The sequence below is a fragment of the Oncorhynchus masou genome, unplaced genomic scaffold, assembly GCF_036934945.1.
Source record: "Oncorhynchus masou masou isolate Uvic2021 unplaced genomic scaffold, UVic_Omas_1.1 unplaced_scaffold_1971, whole genome shotgun sequence".
Lineage (NCBI taxonomy): Eukaryota > Metazoa > Chordata > Actinopteri > Salmoniformes > Salmonidae > Oncorhynchus > Oncorhynchus masou.
The window spans coordinates 4,246-23,048 of record NW_027008464.1 but is presented as its reverse complement, the minus strand read 5'-3'; the positions used below and the strand labels follow the sequence as shown (position 1 = coordinate 23,048).

At 41.2% G+C, this 18,803-nt stretch overlaps 1 long non-coding RNA gene across 1 annotated transcript; it reads right to left on the bottom strand.

Moving 5' to 3' along the window:
• Positions 1–739: 739 nt before the first annotated feature.
• On the bottom strand, positions 740–4,283 carry LOC135532653 (uncharacterized). The gene is made up of 4 exons (XR_010454372.1): positions 4,200–4,283; positions 2,993–3,117; positions 1,467–1,547; positions 740–818 (listed from the first exon to the last, which is right to left on the bottom strand). It is a non-coding gene; the product is annotated as an uncharacterized LOC135532653 (long non-coding RNA).
• Positions 4,284–18,803: the final 14,520 nt, after the last annotated feature.

The following is an 18,803-nucleotide window of genomic DNA, read 5'->3' as shown; positions in this document are numbered from 1 at the left end:
AGAACGTGTAGTGTATTTGATATTTTAAAAGGATTCTGAAGTTTGAAATTTCCACTTTGAAATTTCAGACTTGATTCTTTACCACAAAAATGTATCAACGCCTAAAAAAACATCCATTCATTATAATCCACAATATAATGATTCAGATTTTCCTGTTGCTGCAGGATTCTTCTCCTGCTGTAGCAAACTGGCTCAAATTAAGATCCTACACCTGTGCTGTACTGTATGCTGTTAAGCCAGAGCTTAATGGAAACCGCTCCAACAGAGCACAGCCACATGGCCTGAGGGATCAGGACTTCAGTCAATTCCAAAACAAAGCAACATGATCACACACTGACTGACAGACTCGTACAGTAACTAGTGCCCAAATAGACCTGGCCAGACTACCCTCTAGTCACACCCAAGATGTCCCTGACCCAGCAGGCCCATCTCCCTCCTCTAGCTATCAGTGAGCACTTAGTTTCAATGAAAGGAGAGGGAACAGAGGAAACACACAGACTTGACGCTCAGCGACTAGAGAGATAACGCCCATTTCATGGATACTAGCAAGCTTTGGCGAACAACAAAACTGCTGTCATGCATACTGTTTAAAGGATACAACTGTGAAGGAGATCTGAATGACTCGATCTGTGATTATCTCAACAAGTGTGAGGCCAGAGTAATGAAACTACCCCCAGTCACACCCAAGTGTCCCCCTGGCCCAGCCGGGCACTACTCACTCTGTTGGCTTGATGAGGGGCTGCTCCCCAGCCGGAATGATGGCCGCTCCTCTGTCACTGCCCCCTTTCTCAGGAGAAACTTTTCTGTCAGATCAAAACCTGAAAGAAAAGAGACAACAGGACGAGAAGGGCTGGTTTAAACTCAGGAAGTCGGCTTCACTGACATAGATTCAGCCTCGTCCTGACCTGGAATAAAAACACTTTCTATGGAGATGATCTGTGCTCAGCAAACTGGCACTAGGTGTTACAAGGTGTTGTTTTAAACTCCAGTGCGGTGATCCAAAAATATGGATTGAGTCAGGACTTTCTAGATTTGCATCAAACTCCTGTCCAGTTTGATCCATTCCTATGGCACAATATAGTTAATGTATGCATAATTACTTCAAAGACAATAGATTTGACCATCAGTGCTCCCTCAAACAAATTGGTGCACGTCTGTTAGCGCAGGCTCAATTACAGAGTATTTCTGTTCTGTGTTACATAACCTGTGAACATATTCATGTTTTTCACCACACGTCTGAGACATGAACGTTATTACCCCCTTGGATCAGAGCCAAACAGATTTGTGTGTCCTAAATGGCACCATATGCTCAATATAGTGCACTACTTTGACCAGAGCCCTATGAGCCCTGTTCAAAATTAGTGCACTATATTGGGAATAGGGTGCCATTTGGTATGTAACCATTGAGAGAGAGATGGATTTATTTCAATTGAGGGACTTGCACACCAAAACACTGTAATTCTTACCGGTGAATTCTGGCTGTGGACCATTTAAACTGTAGGAAAACAGGTCCTTGTCTACTTTCAATGGAGGACATCTAGAGTTGTCTAGAAAACAGGGATAACATCATCAGCCATACAAGGTTCATATTCATGGAAGGAAAAATGAAGATGCAGACAGCAAACAAGTGCAGAATACCTTCTAAACACTTCAGTCATCAAAGACGAAAACGTTGAGATCTGATGTCCGACAGCGAGATTGAGGACTTGGCACATAACCATTTGTTGATGTGCTCAGCAGGACTGCAATATAGTAGTTAGCCTGTGACGTGACTAGTGTCTTTCCATGTGGAGGGGCACTTCAGTCACTCACCACATCAGTGGTTGTTAGTCATCACTATCCATCCATTCATTAAGATTCACTCCGCGTCCCCAATGGTACCCTAGTCCTTATATAGTGCACTACTTTTGACCAGTGCCCTATGGGGAACAGGGTGCCATTTGGGCCGCAACCTCACACAGCCCAGACAGGGATGCAGAAGTGTTGTTAATTAGAGTTGGTGAAAGAGACCTAACTATAACTGGGCTCAACTTTGACCCTTTTCTATTGAGCCATGTTTCCTCTTGGAGACTGGGGCACGGCTACGGGGTCGTGCAGCAAAACGTTTCACAACGTCATGCAATGGAAAACACTAACGGGTGTTTCTTATTAGACAACTTCAAATAATACCACTTCCCAGTTTGTCTTTTTGTGATGGTTTTCTTCAGTTTCGTGCCAACTGAACATGACCCAGACCGTATACTGTAGCTAAAACTGCAAACAAATGACTTGCCATGTTCCTGTCTGCAAAATCTGACCATGATCATCTACTGTGACAACACCAATGTTAGCCCAACGTTATTGGCAGGGCATGCTAGTACCACTCAAAAGTCAACTCAAACGGGTAGCAACAACCTGTAATGTAGTTATCTTTTAGCTATATGTATTTCAAGGGATGTAAACAATACTGCCTGTTTCAGACAATATCTTGAGCACAGCCACATAGCCTAGCCTAGTGCGTGGTATGAAATATAAATTCCAAAACTGTGTGTACCACATAGCTCCCAAAATGTCTTCCCACTGTAAACTAAGCCTAAGGAGAGTGTCTGTGAGATCAAAGTCATCTTGGTGTTGGTGACAGTGTCCTTACATGCCACAGGAGGATTGTGGCTCATTGGAAGCCTAGCGGTTAGAGCGTTGGGCCAGTAACTCAAAGTCACTAGTTCACATACCCATGCCGACAAGGGGAGAAATATGCCGATGTGCCCTTGAGCAAGGCACTGATCCCTAATTTGCTCCAAGGGCACCGTATTACTATGACAGACCCTGTAAAACAACACATTTCACCAGACCTACCTGGTGTATGTGACAATAAAACATGTTATTTTTGTTATGGAATGGTATCTAACTCATCAATCACAGGGTTTCCATGTGTTTGATGCCATTCCATTCACTCCATTCCAGCCATTATTATGGGCTGTCCTCCCCTCAGCAGCCTGTGTTAGATACATACCTATTCTTTCATTCAATGCCATTCCAGCAGTGCAAGGAATGGTATGTACGATCCAGAGGAAAGCTGCCCATTTTAGCAAGCAACTCATGTCTTCTCTGATGCAAGAGAACATACTTCTTCAAAACCTAAAATAAAACACAAGTTAGTTATTCAAATAGTACGCCTACATCTTACAGTAACATATGAATGAATTTCATACATTTGTTTTGAAATTAATTAAATTAATCAAATATGTGAAGTATTAGTAATCTATTACACAGAAAACTGTCAAATGAGACGCGCCTTTTCTACCACGTAACGAAAAGTGTGTACTGTGTATGTAATGTGTGTCGTATCACAGTTGAAAATAACCAATGCTCCGCTGCAGACCTCAACTGAAGGTGTGAGAGCAAGGTGCGACAGGTCCACTGCAAGAGTTGCTGCGTTATTATGGCGCAATCATATCACCAGGAAAATATGCTAAACAGAAGAGTCACACTTTGTAGGCTATACCAAACTGAAACAAATAGAATGGGGTCGGCTATGTAGAACTAGTCTAAATTATGAATTTGAACCTGAACATAACTGTCCCGGGTCAGTGTGACACAGATCACGTTCGTAGTGAGATGAGATCACGCGCATGATGCCAACTGACAAAATACAACTTCGATGGAGAGATGCCAAATTCCTCAAACGTGCCAATCTCACAATTCAAACCAGTGATAATGTCTGTTGGACATTGAAAAACGCCACAGCTATAACTCAGATTGTTTGGAACTAGCAGACTAGACATTCCATGATAGTCTATTCCATTTATGCGGTATTCATATTTTCACATTTTCAAGGCTCCTCAATCATTAGATATACTTACCAAATTACGCGTAATTATGCATTCCGTTCACTGCAGCCTAATACGGTTCTTGCGAGCATATGGAAAAACTGCATGCTACACAAGTGTTACACACAGTATAGCCTATTTACACGAACATAACGGAATGTTCATAAATCATTTCGAGTGACTGAAGCCGTCCCGTAAAGCCAGACAAGTTCCAGAACATGAACTAAAGCTGTGCGCAAAACCACTAAAGTGCCAAACTACGACAAGGCTAGACCAAGGACCCCTACTTATAAGTTCGTATCGATACATGGCATTACAGAGGAGGATTTCAAGCAGCCATTATTATTCAAACTGTAAATTATGAATATCAAACCAAACCGGTCTACTTACAATTGGTGAGAAAGTTTCCTCCAGCATAAAAACGCATTAATCCATGAACGTTTATGAACGCATGTTTGGAAAAAATAGTCGGTTACTATTCCAAAGTACACTTGTAAAGAAATAAAAGTGAGAATGGGATCTCTTACTAGATCCTCGTGTCCTTATTAGTCGCACCGATTGACTGACCCTCCCACTCTCTCATTAGGCTACTGGAATGCATGGAGGACCCCAAGTCCGCCACCGGTGGAGGCATTACAATGGAAACGCTCCACAATTTGGATAAGAAAATAATATTTATGAATGAGAAAATGACTTGTTTAGTTATGCGATTATTGTTGTTTGACTGAGAACATCACATACAGTAGTACATCATTCATGTGAAAATAAACTGGTGCTCAAATTATGTAATGGAGTAATTCAATTATTTTCATTATTTTTTTCTGTTTTCTTCCATCCACACTGTGTTAAATTAGAATTGGGAGCAAAACATTTCCTCTGCCAACAATAATGTTCATAATGTATGGATTAAATATTGATTTATTGATCGAGAACATGAACTGGTGATGAAATACAGTACTTTGCTAGCTATAACCTCCAACTCAATGTTGCCTGATAGTCAATATTTTGTTTTTTCTTGATGAGTTTGATCAACACCTTGAATTGTACCTAGGCTTTGCTAGATAGTTCCATAGGAGTTGGGGTCTATTTTAGTCTCAGACTCAAATGCCACAACAGAATGTTTTGCAATCTCCTTGAGGATGGTGCTGAAGGGCTCATGTAGAGTTTTACACCAAGTTAGAATGAACCCTATGGTGCTGAAGGGCTCATGTAGAGTTTTATACTAAGTTAGAATGAACTCTATGGTGCTTGAAATGTTTATCCAAAATCTTTTCACAAGGAACATAAAGAATAGTTATTTAAGATATATCTTTAATATATACTGAACAAAAATATAAAGGCAAAATACAACAATACCAACAATTTTACTGAGTCACAGTTCATATAAGGAAATCATTCAATTGAAAAAAATTATTAGCGCCAAATCTATGGATTTCACATAACTGAGCAGAGGCGCAGTCATGGGTGGGCCTGGGAGGGCACAGGCCCACCCACTGGGGAGCCAGGTTCACCCACTGGGGAGCCAGGCCCAGCCAATCAGAATGAGTTTTTCCCCACAAAAAGCCTTTATTACAGACAGAAATACTCCTCAGTTTTATTCTCTAAAGCGACGTTGGAGGCGGCCCATGGTAGAGAAATTAAAAATCACTTATCTGGCAACAGCTCTGGTGGACATTGCTGAAGTCAGCACGCCAATTGCACACTCCCTCAAAACTTGAGATATGTCCGTGGCATTGTGTTGTGTGACAAAATTGTATATTTTAGAGTAGCCGTTTGTCTCCAGCACAAGGTGCACCTGTGTAATGATTATGCTGTTTAATCTGCTTCTTGATATGCCACACATGTCAGTTGGATAGATTATCTTGGAAAAAGAGAAATGCTCACTAGCCAGAATGTAAACAAATGTGTGCACAAAATTTGAGAGAAATAAGCTTTTTCTGCGTATGGAACATTTCTGGGATCTTTTATTTCAGCTCATGAAACATGGGAACAACACTTTACATGTTGTGTTAATATTTTTGTTCAGTGTAGTTTGAAAATAATAAGTAGGCCTATCTTTATTCTGAGATATTGTCAGCCTAATAGAACCAAAGCCCAAGGTGAAGTGGAGTTGAAGTGGAGGGCCAGCAGCATCACAGTGATAATGGACATCTAGCCTTGTTTGTAACTTCATGGTTTATTCACAACTGATCTAAGAATGAAGAAAAGCCTGTGATATCTTTTCATCTGTAGGCACCCCATTGACCCCATACAACTTCAACACATTCTGTAAAAGACATAACAAGTGAGTACAGAGATTATGCTAATTGCATGATAAATATATGATGGAAAAACTACATGGAATACCTGAAAACTACATTGTTAAATCTAAACTGGTATTTTATTCCTTCTCTCCAGTCTCCACCATAGCTATTGGTAAAGAAGATATTAAATATTCAAAGAGATATTCATATACACTATATATACAAGAGTATGTGGACACGCCATCATTGGTGGATTTGGCTATTTCAGTCACACCCGTTGCTGACAGATGTATTAAATGGAGAACATAGCCATGCAATCTCCATAGACAAACATTGGCAGCAGAATGGCCTTACTGAAGAGCTCAGTGACTTTCAACGTGGCACTGTCATAGGATGCCACTTTTCCAAAAAGTCAGTTCTTAAAATTTGCCCCGGTCAACTCCAAGTGCTGTTATTGTGAAGTGGAAACGTCTAGGAGCAACAACGGCTCAGCCGCGAAGTGGTAGGCCACACAAGCTCACGAAACGGGACCGCCAAGTGCTGAAATGTGTAATGCATAAAAATCGTCCATCCTCGGTTGCAACACTTATGAAATGGGTTTCCATGGCTCTTCACCATCTGGGTTTGGCAGATGCCAGGAGAATGCTACCTGCCCCAATGCGTAGTGCCAACTGTAAGGTTTGGTGGAGGAGGAATAATGGTCTGGGGCTGTTTTTCATGGTTCGGGCTAGGCCCCTTAGTTCCAGTGAAGTGAAATCTTAACGATACAGCATACAATTACATTCTAGACAATTCTGGGTTTCTAACTTTGTAGCAACAGTTTGGTAAAGGCCCTTTCCTGTTTCAACATGACAATGCCCCTGTGCAGAAAGCGAGGTCCATACAGAAATGGTTTATTGAGATCGGTGTGGAAGAACTTGACTGGCCTGCACAGAGCCCTGACCTCAACCCTATCGAACACATTTCAGATGAATTGGAATGCCGACTGCGAGCCAGGCCTAATCACCCAACATCAGTGCCTGACCTCACTAATGCTCTTGTGGCTGAATGGAAGCAAGTCCCCGCAGCAATGTTCCAACATCTAGTGGAAAGTCTTCCCAGAAAAGTGGAGGCTGTAATAGCAGCAAAGGGTGGGCAACTCCATATTAATGCCCGTGATTTTGGAATGAGATGTTTGACAAGCAGGTGTCCACATACTTTTGGTCATGTAGTATGTACGTTTAAACAGTAATACATGGTCAGAGTAAAAATAGTTTCACGAACTTCGGCAACAGATAAAGAACTCCACCTCCACACAAGTAAGTCATGCCATTGAAGTAAACACGAGTTACCTCCCTTACCTTCCTTGGTACCTCCCTTCATACCAGCAGCCATTTATGAGGTATTTATATGTTATTCTAGTCTGTTTTATTCTATTCTATTTTATTGTGTTCTATTCTGTTCTGTTCTATTTGGTTCTATTAAATTCGATTGTGCTCTATTCTGCACCTGTACATAGCCAATCTGTAAACAGACCATTCAACTACCTCATCCCCATACTGTATTTATCTTGCTCCTTTGCACCCCAGTATCTCTACTTGCACATTCATCTTCTGCACATCTCCCATTCCAGTGTTTAATTGCTATATTGTAATTACTTCACCACCATGGCCTATTTATCCCCTTAACTCCCTCATCCTACATCATTTGTACTCACTGCATATATACTTTTTGTTTTCCTTTTTTTCTACTGTAATATTGACTGTATGTTTGTTTATTCCATGTGTAACTCTGTGTTGTTGTATGTGTAGAACTGCTATGCTTTGTCTTGGCCAGGTTGCAATTGCAAATGAGAACTTGTTCTCAACTAGCCTACCTGGTTAAATAAAGGTGAAATAAATAAATAAATAAAAATTATGTTCTACTCTGTTCTGTTCTATTCTATTTTGTTCTAGTCTTCTATTCTAGTCTTTTCTATTGTGTTATATGCTATTCTGTTCTAGCTGATTTGTTAATTCCTTACTTTCAATAAGAAGTTTCTGTGTGTGTGTGTTGCGTTATTGCTGCTTCATGTTGAATTAGACAAACACTAATCCATTTTATCTGTGGACTCTGATGCCTGACATGTCTTTAAAACAATCAGTAGGTGTGGATCTGGGACAGGACATCATCCAACCAGTAGGCAGGGATCTGGGACATCATCCGATCACCAGGCATGGATCTGGGACATCATCCAATCAGTAGGCAGGGATCTGGGACATCATCCAATCAGTAGGCATGGATCTGGGACATCATCCAGTCAGTAGGCATGGATATGGGACATCATCCAATCAGTAGGCAGGGATCTGGGACATCATCCAATCAGTAGGCATGGATCTGGGACATCATCCAGTCAGTAGGCAGGGATCTGGGACATCATCCAATCAGTAGGCATGGATATGGGACATCATCCAGTCAGTAGGCAGGGATCTGGGACATCATCCAATCACCAGGCATGGATCTGGGACATCATCCAATCAGTAGGCATGGATCTGGGACATCATCCAATCAGTAGGCAGGGATCTGGGACATCATCCAATCAGTAGGCATGGATATGGGACATCATCCAATCAGTAGGCATGGATATGGGACATCGTCCAATCAGTAGGCATGGATATGGGACATCGTCCAATCAGTAGGCATGGATCTGGGACATGTGTATGATTAGCTTTATACTGGAAATGGGACATAGGTGTTTTCCAATCAGTAGGCATGGATCTGACATGTGTGGTGATTAGCTTTATTTATACTTCAAAGAGGCCTGAAAATAGGTCTCATTGTGCCAAATACATTAGCATGGCTGCATTGTGTGGTGGTCCACCTGCCTTTATGCATTGTACCGTACACTGTGCCTATATGAGCTCTCATTGTGCCTTTTAGGTTATTATTGCCTTGAGGCTGATGTTCAACACCTGCCTTTATGCATTGTACCGTACACTGTGCCTATATGAGCCCTCATTGTGCCTTTCAGGTTATTATTGCCTTGTGGCTGATGTTCAACACCTGCCTTTATGCATTGTACCGTACACTGTGCCTATATGAGCTCTCATTGTGCCTTTCAGGTTATTATTGCCTTGTGGCTGATGTTCAACACCTGCCTTTATGCATTGTACCGTACACTGTGCCTATATGAGCTCTCATTGTGCCTTTTAGGTTATTATTGCCTTGAGGCTGATGTTCAACACCTACCTTTTAACTGGATATGAAATGCATAGGAACATCTTTATCTATGGTTGATGTATTAAATCCTGTATTCTAAAAATATTATAATGTCTGCTTGTATACCCAGTAAAATGTTTAGTCACTCACATGGAAGCTCAACCCGTATTGCCCTGGGCCCTGCATGTGACAAAGCAAATGGTTTTAGTGATAAAATGATATGGTAAAAAGCATACTTTGTCTCAGAAATGCAAATGCAGACATGAGTTATGTTGAGGTCACCGCTGCCTGCCATGGTGCATAGAGAAACAGGTAATGGCCTAACCTCAAATCCTAAACAAGATCAATTCATTTTACTGTTGGGGGAGAGTGCCCATACAGACATTTATTGAATAAAAGCTCAATATATAGAAACAAAGATAAAGTAAAGAGGAAACCCGATGCCAGAAATGTTTTGTTAGCTTAGAGTCCACTGGCTGCTTCTGTTGTCTGTTTCAATGCAGCCAACTTCAAATGAAGAATACCGTCAGTGTGCTTAATCAATGCAGTAGAACACGACATTAAACTCATTGTGTGTGTGTGTGTGTGTGTGTGTGACAGGTTTCTGCAGGACAGTGGTTAATCAGTTCCTTATTCCTGAACCTAACGTCTCATTTGGAACAATGGTCCTTACTTGAGGAGAATCCTGATAGGTTGATGTTCGTCCTCCAGGAGTCACAATGAACAACCAGGGTTGACATTGTCCTGTCAGGGCAGAGGGACGTCCTAAAATGTACACAGGAAGGGATATTTATAACTTTATGAATACCTCCATTTTAAAGGGATCGTTCATTCAAATCACAAATGACATGTTTGTTTCCTTATCTTATATCAGTCTAATGTTCTAGTCCAGGACAGAGGGCAATCCACTCATTGGGTTTCCTCCTCCTATGGCTGCGGTCCCTGTACAGGGATCAAAATCAGCGGAAATTCCAGAGCGCCAACAAATAGTACTCGATACAACTCAAACTTTCATTAAAACACACATGCAGGGTACTCAATTAAAGCTACACTCGTTGTGAATCTAGCCAACGTGTCAGATTTTTAAAATGCTTTTCGGCAAAAGCATGAGAAGCTATTATCTGATAGCATGCAACCCCCGAAATACCCAAAGGGGACGTAAACAAAATAATTAGCGTAGCCGGCGCTACACAAAACACAGAAATAAAATATAAAACATTCATTACCTTTGACGAGCTTCTTTGTTGGCACTCCTATATGTCCCATAAACATCACAATTGGGTCTTTTTTTTCGATTAAATCGGTCCATGTATACCCAAAATGTCCATTTATGAACACCGTCAGATCCAGGAAAAAACTCTATGTTTCAAAACGCAACGTCATTTTTTTAAAATTAAAAAAGTTGCCTATAAACTTTGACAAAACACTTCAAACTACTTTTGTAATCCAACTTTAGGTATTAGTAAACAATAATAATCGATCAAATTGATCACGGGGCGATCTGTATTCAATAGCAGCAAGTCTTGAAATCATGGTTCATATTCTCCCTTTCATAACTTCCTCCGGTGTACTCGACGACAGGAAGTGCCTATTTCTCATTTGACCAAGGATTAACTTCAACACAATTCCCAACACTGGCGAAATCGTGCGGAAGCTGTAGGAACTGTAAACCGGACGCTATCTATTTTCCCTTGCCATAGACAATACTGGCGGATTGATATTTTTTGTGTGTTTTTTGTGAACAGTTTTCCTTGGGATTTTGCCTCCTACACACGTTCTGTTATAGTCACAGACATGATTCAACCAGTTTTATAAACTTCAGAGTGTTTTCTATCCACACATACTAATCATATGCATATACTATATTCCTGGCATGACTAGCAGGACTATGAAATTTTGCGTGATTTTTAACAAAAAGCTGCGAAAATTCGCAGCCTCTTTAAGAGCTTTTCTGTAATGGACACCTGTTAAGAATAAAATCGTGACGTATCACGGAGAACATTTTAAATCTAACCCTCCATCATTACTTCAATTCTGAACAGTTTCCCAGGCACTGCCGATGAAAAACATCCCCACAGCATGATGCTGCCACCACCATGCTTCACTTTGGGGATTGTGTTCTCGGGGTGACGAGAGGTGTTGGGCTTGTACCAGACATAGCATTTTCCTTGATTGCCAAAAAGCTCAGTTTTAGTCTCATCTGACCAGAGTACCTTCTTCCATATGTTTGGGGAGTCTACCACATGCCTTTTGGTGGACACCAAATGTGTTTGCAATGGCTTTTTAATGGCCATTCTTCCGTAAATCCCAGCTCTGTGGAGTGTATGGCTTAAAGTGGTCCTATGGACAGATACTCCAATCTCCGCTGTGGAGCTTTGCAGCTCCTTCAGGGTTATCTTTGGTTTCTTTGTTGCCTCTCTGATTAATGCCCTCCTTGCCTGGTCCGTGCGTTTTGGTGGGCGGCCCTCTCTTGGCAGGTTTGTTGTGGTGCCATATTCTTTCCATTTTTTAATAATGGATTTAATGGTGCTCTGTGGGATGTTAAAAGTTTCTGATATTTTTTTTATAACCCAATCCTGATCTGTACTTCTCCACAACTTTGTCCCTGACCTGTTTGGCACGCTCCTTGGTCTTCATGGTGTCACTGGCTTGGTGGTGCTTCTTGCTTAGTGGTGTTGCAGACTCAGAACAGGTGTATATATACTGAGATCATGTGACAGATCATGTGCCACTTAGATTGCAAACATGTGGACTTTATTTATCTAATTATGTGACTTCTGAAGGTAATTGGTTGCACCAGATCTTATCTAGGGGCTTCAGAGCAAAGGGGGTGAATACATATGCACACACCACTTTTCCATTTTTTATATTTTAGTATTTTTTGAAACAAGTCATTTTTTTCATTTCACTTCACCACAATTTGGACTATTTTGTGTATGTCCATTGCATGAAATCCAAATAAAAATCCATTTTAATTACAGGTTGTAATGTAACAAAATAGGAAAAATGCCAAGCGGGGTGAATACTTTTGCAAGGCACTGTAATGGGTAAATCACCAACGGTTCGGCGTCACTGTGCCTTCTTCAGGGTGACAATTTAAATCTAACTCTAATTTAAATTTAACACAGAAAATGTCTTTGGGAAAATGTCTGTCTATCACATACAGCTTTGAATCAAATCAGTGCTATAACGTTGTAACCTCATCTAGCATTTGACCCCTAGTGTAGCTAGCAACCGGCACTCATTTAGTTTAATGTGTCAGAAGTCATTATCAGATCGTGTATCTCTCCATCATGATCGTTTTCCCACGGAGCACTGGGGCTGATCTCTATAGGAACTGTTGGAACGATGTTCAAGATGGATTTCAGTTAGGTAAGATGATACAAAGAGCAAAGCACTGCATGACTGACATTAAAAACAACATGTGTCTCTGTGCTGTTCATCTGTCTTCCCAAGAACTAATGGTACGTAAAGCCTTGTCTGAGCCGGAATGGACCACAGGGCAGAATCCTGTCTCCTGTTTCTGTAGCATTAGGCAGCTTGGACAAGACACTAATAATAACACAGGTGAAAAACCCTGTCCATAAACCGATACGACTGCTAAAAGAATGGAAGTAATTTAGGCAGAGCGTGTTGTGAATCACTGATTGTATAACTCACTCTTAACTCTCATTGAACCTGATTCTGAATTAAAAGGTCTCCGAAAGGGTTAATATTTGATTTGACAGTTAGCAGTTACATTCACCTCAATGAACTGTACATGTTTTGTCTGGGTTAGAAATCCTATGACAATAAGCAACGTCTTATTTTCCTGGAACTTTCCAGCTGGGATGCAGCTATGCAGCAGTGTCCAACCTCAACAAGCTCATCAAATATGAAATGTATGAAGAAAAGTGGGCTGTGCATTATTCAAGAGGGCCACCACATGCCTTCTCCAATTTCCAGTCTATTTCACTTGTCCTCTCCATTTTGACTGCTTGTTTACCAATTCCATTCAGGTCTATACTCTTAGAAAAGAGGGTTCCAAAATGGTTGTTTGGCTGTCTCCATAGGAGAACCCTTTTGGTTCCAGGTAGAACTCTTTTGGGTCCCATGTAGAACCCTATGTGAAAAGTGTTTTACATGAAATCGAGAAATCATGAAACCAAAAAGGGTTCTTCAAAGGTCTCTCCTATGGGGAGAAACGAATGACCATTTTAGGTTCTAGATAGCCGACACTCTCAGGAAGAAAGGTGCTAAAACATACATGGTATAGTAAAGAAAAATGTAATTGGATAATTGTATTCCTTTTCAGTAAAATAAATGAACAGGTACCACAGCTGTTCTGTAACCCAGCAGTGAAGGGCTCTGTCTCAATCATCACTCCTTCCTCACAAGTGTGCACATGTTCACTACTTCCCAACAAATCTAAAATCATTGGATTAGCGGAGACATGGGTGAGCATGAGTTTCCACCATATTTCATATACTACCAGTCATTTCCTTTCAAGCCAGCGAAGGGTAGATAACAAGTGCAGCTTTGGGAGTAAGAAGAGATCATTGGGACTTTGCCATGCAACTGTTACTTTAAATGTCCACCTGCTTCTTTCACAGACTGCAAAGTTTAAAAAGTAACTAACGAACATCAATAATGTTGTACATTTCCATTGACATGCAGCAGACATCCCCATTCAGTCACTCTCATCCTTTTTAATGACTTTTCTCCGTTTCTCCGTACGTGCCAAGTCTAGGCTTACAATAAGAATAAAAACGAATGCAATTTGATTTAATGAGCATAATTACTTATGTGAAAGGTGTAAGTTAATAGAATTTCTCGAGGAGATAATGTAAAAGAGGAGAGCTGACATTTTAGTGTCCTCTTAGCAGCATGGAGGATATGACCAGAATGATTAACTGTAATTTAGCAGGAGTGATCTCAGACTTTTATCAATCTGAATTATCACGCAACTGAAGGCAATATACAACTTCTCTGATAGAAAATGCCTGTGTGGCATCGATATTACTCAAACATTTATTCTAGTGTCCAAAAAAGGGAGTGTAAATAGTATAATTTTAGTTATAAAGTCAGTCTCGTTCAAAACTGAGTTGTGTAAGTGAGTTCGTCATGACTTGAGGGTTGGGTTTTTGATTTCGACAATGCTCACTTGATTACTTGCATAGGATACACAGTTGCGATCTCTCCAACTTTACGCAGAACACACAGACAGTGAGATAAACCTGCCGAACACAGCAGCGGAACAAACTGTTTTTTACATAAGACAACATACCACACATTGTTTAACTTGAGAAATAGTGCACCAAACACCTTAGCTACTGTACATATACAACTAAAACCTCCTCAGCAAAAACTTCAAAAGTAATTACAGATTTCTTGTGTTATCTTAAATTCATTCTGACTACTTTGAGGAAGTGACATTGGCTTTGTTCCTATGGTGTCTCATGGGGGACACACATCAATAACTGCCACATCAAACCACCACCCCAAAGACTGAAATCAAATGTTTCTTAATGAGCAAGAGAGAAACATGTGGAGTCGGTACATTCAGTCCAATGATGTTTCCTGTATAATCCCTGAATTGCTTATGCTATATATTAGCCAATGAGAGGCTTTGAAACCACCAGCCATATTAGAACTCGATAAGCAGTCCTCTATAAGAATTATTGGAATTCTACAGTATTTCAATTAAATGTTTCAAGAACAAAATTACATGTATTTAAGTATTGTTTTGTTGTAGTGGGGACATTTAAAAAAAAATGTTTAGCTCTCATAATTTAATTCAAAAGCATGTTTTAAAGCTTCTGTAATAGAATAAATGTGTCAAAAACAAATGTAGACATTAATAAATGCATTTTTATAGATTCCAAAATATTTTTTTTAGAATGGTGGCAGAGTGCCAAGATGGAGGCACGGTGGCTTCAAATAGGCCATGGGATTCTCTAGAAACAGGCACTTCGATACAGCTACGACCGGAAGTTACTTTGTGTAGCAGATCAGGAAAACATTTTCGCTGACTCTAACCCTTTTCCTAACCTTAACCTAATTCTCCTTACCTGCTACAACAACAAAAAACACTTCTAGTCATAGCTGTATGGAAATGGCATGTTTTTAAAGGGATACTACAACATTTTTCAACATCATATGAATCTCCAGCACCACCCCAACATCAACGTATGTTAAAATGGCATGTTTCTATGATTTGTAGTAAACAAGATAGAGGAAGATAAGTGTTTCCAATGACATCATCGGTGTGCATCATGTCATTTTGACCAGTTGTGAGAAGGCATGGCCTACTGACTGCCTACTAATTGGTTGATGATATCATTGGAAACATATCTTTATTAGTACAAACAATAGAAACGCGCCATTTTCACATATGTTGATGTTGGAGTGGTGCTGGAGATGAATTTGACATCATGAGGGCCCTATGCCATACATTTAGATAGACATCGCCTCATTGTATCTGTTCCATTATGGCGTCTGTGAGAGCATGGGCAGCGCCATTGAGGCCCCTCCATTTTGAAGTATTCAATGTTCTTCTTCTATTACCTCAATGAGTTGGCAAACAAACAGAAAGGGTGCACACTGCTACCTAGAGTGTGTTGTTTGAACAGTTATAAAGCCAAGGTTAGTGATTCACTTCCATCTACAGATTCACTGCCATCTATTGATTCACTGCCATCAACAGATTCACTGCCATCTACAAATTCACTGCCATCTACAGATTCACTGCCATCTACAGATTCACTGCCATCTACCGATTCACTGCCATCTACAGATTCACTGCCATCTACAAATTCACTGCCATCTACAAATTCACTGCCATCTACAGATTCACTGCCATCTACAAATTCACTGCCATCTACAGATTCACTGCCATCTACAGATTCACTGCCATCTACAGATTCACTGCCATCAACAGATTCACTGCCATCTACAAATTCACTGCCATCTACAAATTCACTGCCATCTACAGATTCACTGCCATCTACAAATTCACTGCCATCTACAGATTCACTGCCATCTACAGATTCACTGCCATCTACCGATTCACTGCCATCTACCGATTCACTGCCATCTACAGATTCACTGCCATCAACAGATTCACTGCCATCTACCGATTCACTGCCATCTACAGATTCACTGCCATCAAAGATTCACTGCCATCAACAGATTCACTGCCATCAAAGATTCACTGCCATCAACAGATTCACTGCCATCTACAAATTCACTGCCATCTACAGATTCACTGCCATCTACAGATTCACTGCCATCTACCGAATCACTGCCATCTACAGATTCACTGCCATCTACCGATTCACTGCCATCTACAAATTCACTGCCATCTACAGATTCACTGCCATCTACCGATTCACTGCCATCTACCGATTCACTGCCATCTACAGATTCGCTGCCATCTACAGATTCGCTGCCATCAACAGATTCGCTGCCATCTACAAATTCACTGCCATCTACAGATTCACTGCCATCTACCGATTCACTGCCATCTACCGATTCACTGCCATCTACAGATTCACTGCCATCTACAGATTCACTGCCATCTACAAATTCACTGCCATCTACAGATTCACTGCCATCTACCGATTCACTGCCATCTACCGATTCACTGCCATCTACAGATTCACTGCCATCTACAGATTCACTGCCATCAACAGATTCGCTGCCATCTACAAATTCACTGCCATCTACAGATTCACTGCCATCTACCGATTCACTGCCATCTACCGATTCACTGCCATCTACCGATTCACTGCCATCTACAGATTCACTGCCATCTACAGATTCACTGCCATCTACAAATTCACTGCCATCAAAGATTCACTGCCATCAACAGATTCACTGCCATCTACAAATTCACTGCCATCTACAGATTCACTGCCATCTACAGATTCACTGCCATCTACCGAATCACTGCCATCTACAGATTCACTGCCATCTACCGATTCACTGCCATCTACAAATTCACTGCCATCTACCGATTCACTGCCATCTACCGATTCACTGCCATCTACAGATTCGCTGCCATCTACAGATTCGCTGCCATCAACAGATTCGCTGCCATCTACAAATTCACTGCCATCTACAGATTCACTGCCATCTACCGATTCACTGCCATCTACCGATTCACTGCCATCTACAGATTCACTGCCATCTACAGATTCACTGCCATCTACAAATTCACTGCCATCTACAGATTCACTGCCATCTACCGATTCACTGCCATCTACCGATTCACTGCCATCTACAGATTCACTGCCATCTACAGATTCACTGCCATCAACAGCTTCGCTGCCATCTACAAATTCACTGCCATCTACAGATTCACTGCCATCTACCGATTCACTGCCATCTACCGATTCACTGCCATCTACCGATTCACTGCCATCTACAGATTCACTGCCATCTACAGATTCACTGCCATCTACAAATTCACTGCCATCTACAGATTCACTGCCATCTACAGATTCACTGCCATCTACAAATTCACTGCCATCTACAGATTCACTGCCATCTACAGATTCACTGCCATCTACCGATTCACTGCCATCTACCGATTCACTGCCATCTACCGATTCACTGCCATCTACAGATTCACTGCCATCTACAGATTCACTGCCATCTACAAATTCACTGCCATCTACAGATTCACTGCCATCTACAGATTCACTGCCATCTACAAATTCACTGCCATCTACAGATTCACTGCCATCTACAGATTCACTGCCATCTACCGATTCACTGCCATCTACAGATTCACTGCCATCTACCGATTCACTGCCATCAACAGATTCACTGCCATCTACAGATTCACTGCCATCAACAGATTCACTGCCATCAACAGATTCACTGCCATCTACATATTCACTGCCATCTACAGATTCACTGCCATCAACAGATTCACTGCCATCAACAGATTCACTGCCATCAACAGATTCACTGCCATCTACATATTCACTGTCATCTACAGATTCACTGCCATCTAGTTATGGATTTTTTTCCTCACAAGTATAATTTATTACTGTTCCTTCCTGCTGAACTGGATGGAATTATATGATTCTTCCTTAACCCATAGGAAGTCCCACCCAGTTGACTACTTCAAAATGGTGTAAGTCCTCAATGGCGCTGCCCTTACTACAACAGGCTTTTGAGTCCTATATCAATCTCTGTGGTCTGGGCCTACTGCTTGCCTCCATTTTCCCCAAACAAATTGACTAATGGTTTGTTACAAAGTACAAACCTGTACAGTATATCTTTTGTTTCCCTCGTCCTAATTGTAAACGACCTAAACTGTTGTTATGGAAGATTTGACACTGTCGATTTTAAAGACGAATGTAAACAAATACGTGAGAGCATCTCCAAATCCTCTCCTGTCCAGATAACAGAGAACGAGGAGGCCTCATGCTTGTCAAATTCTTAGCCACACAATGCACCAGGCCCAGGCGGACTACAAGGCAAAGTACTGAAGTTCTGCGCCGACTAGCTCAAGGGAGTCTTCACACGACTGTTCACCTCCTGCTGAGCACCTGCACAGTGCCAAACTCCTGGAAGGTGTCGA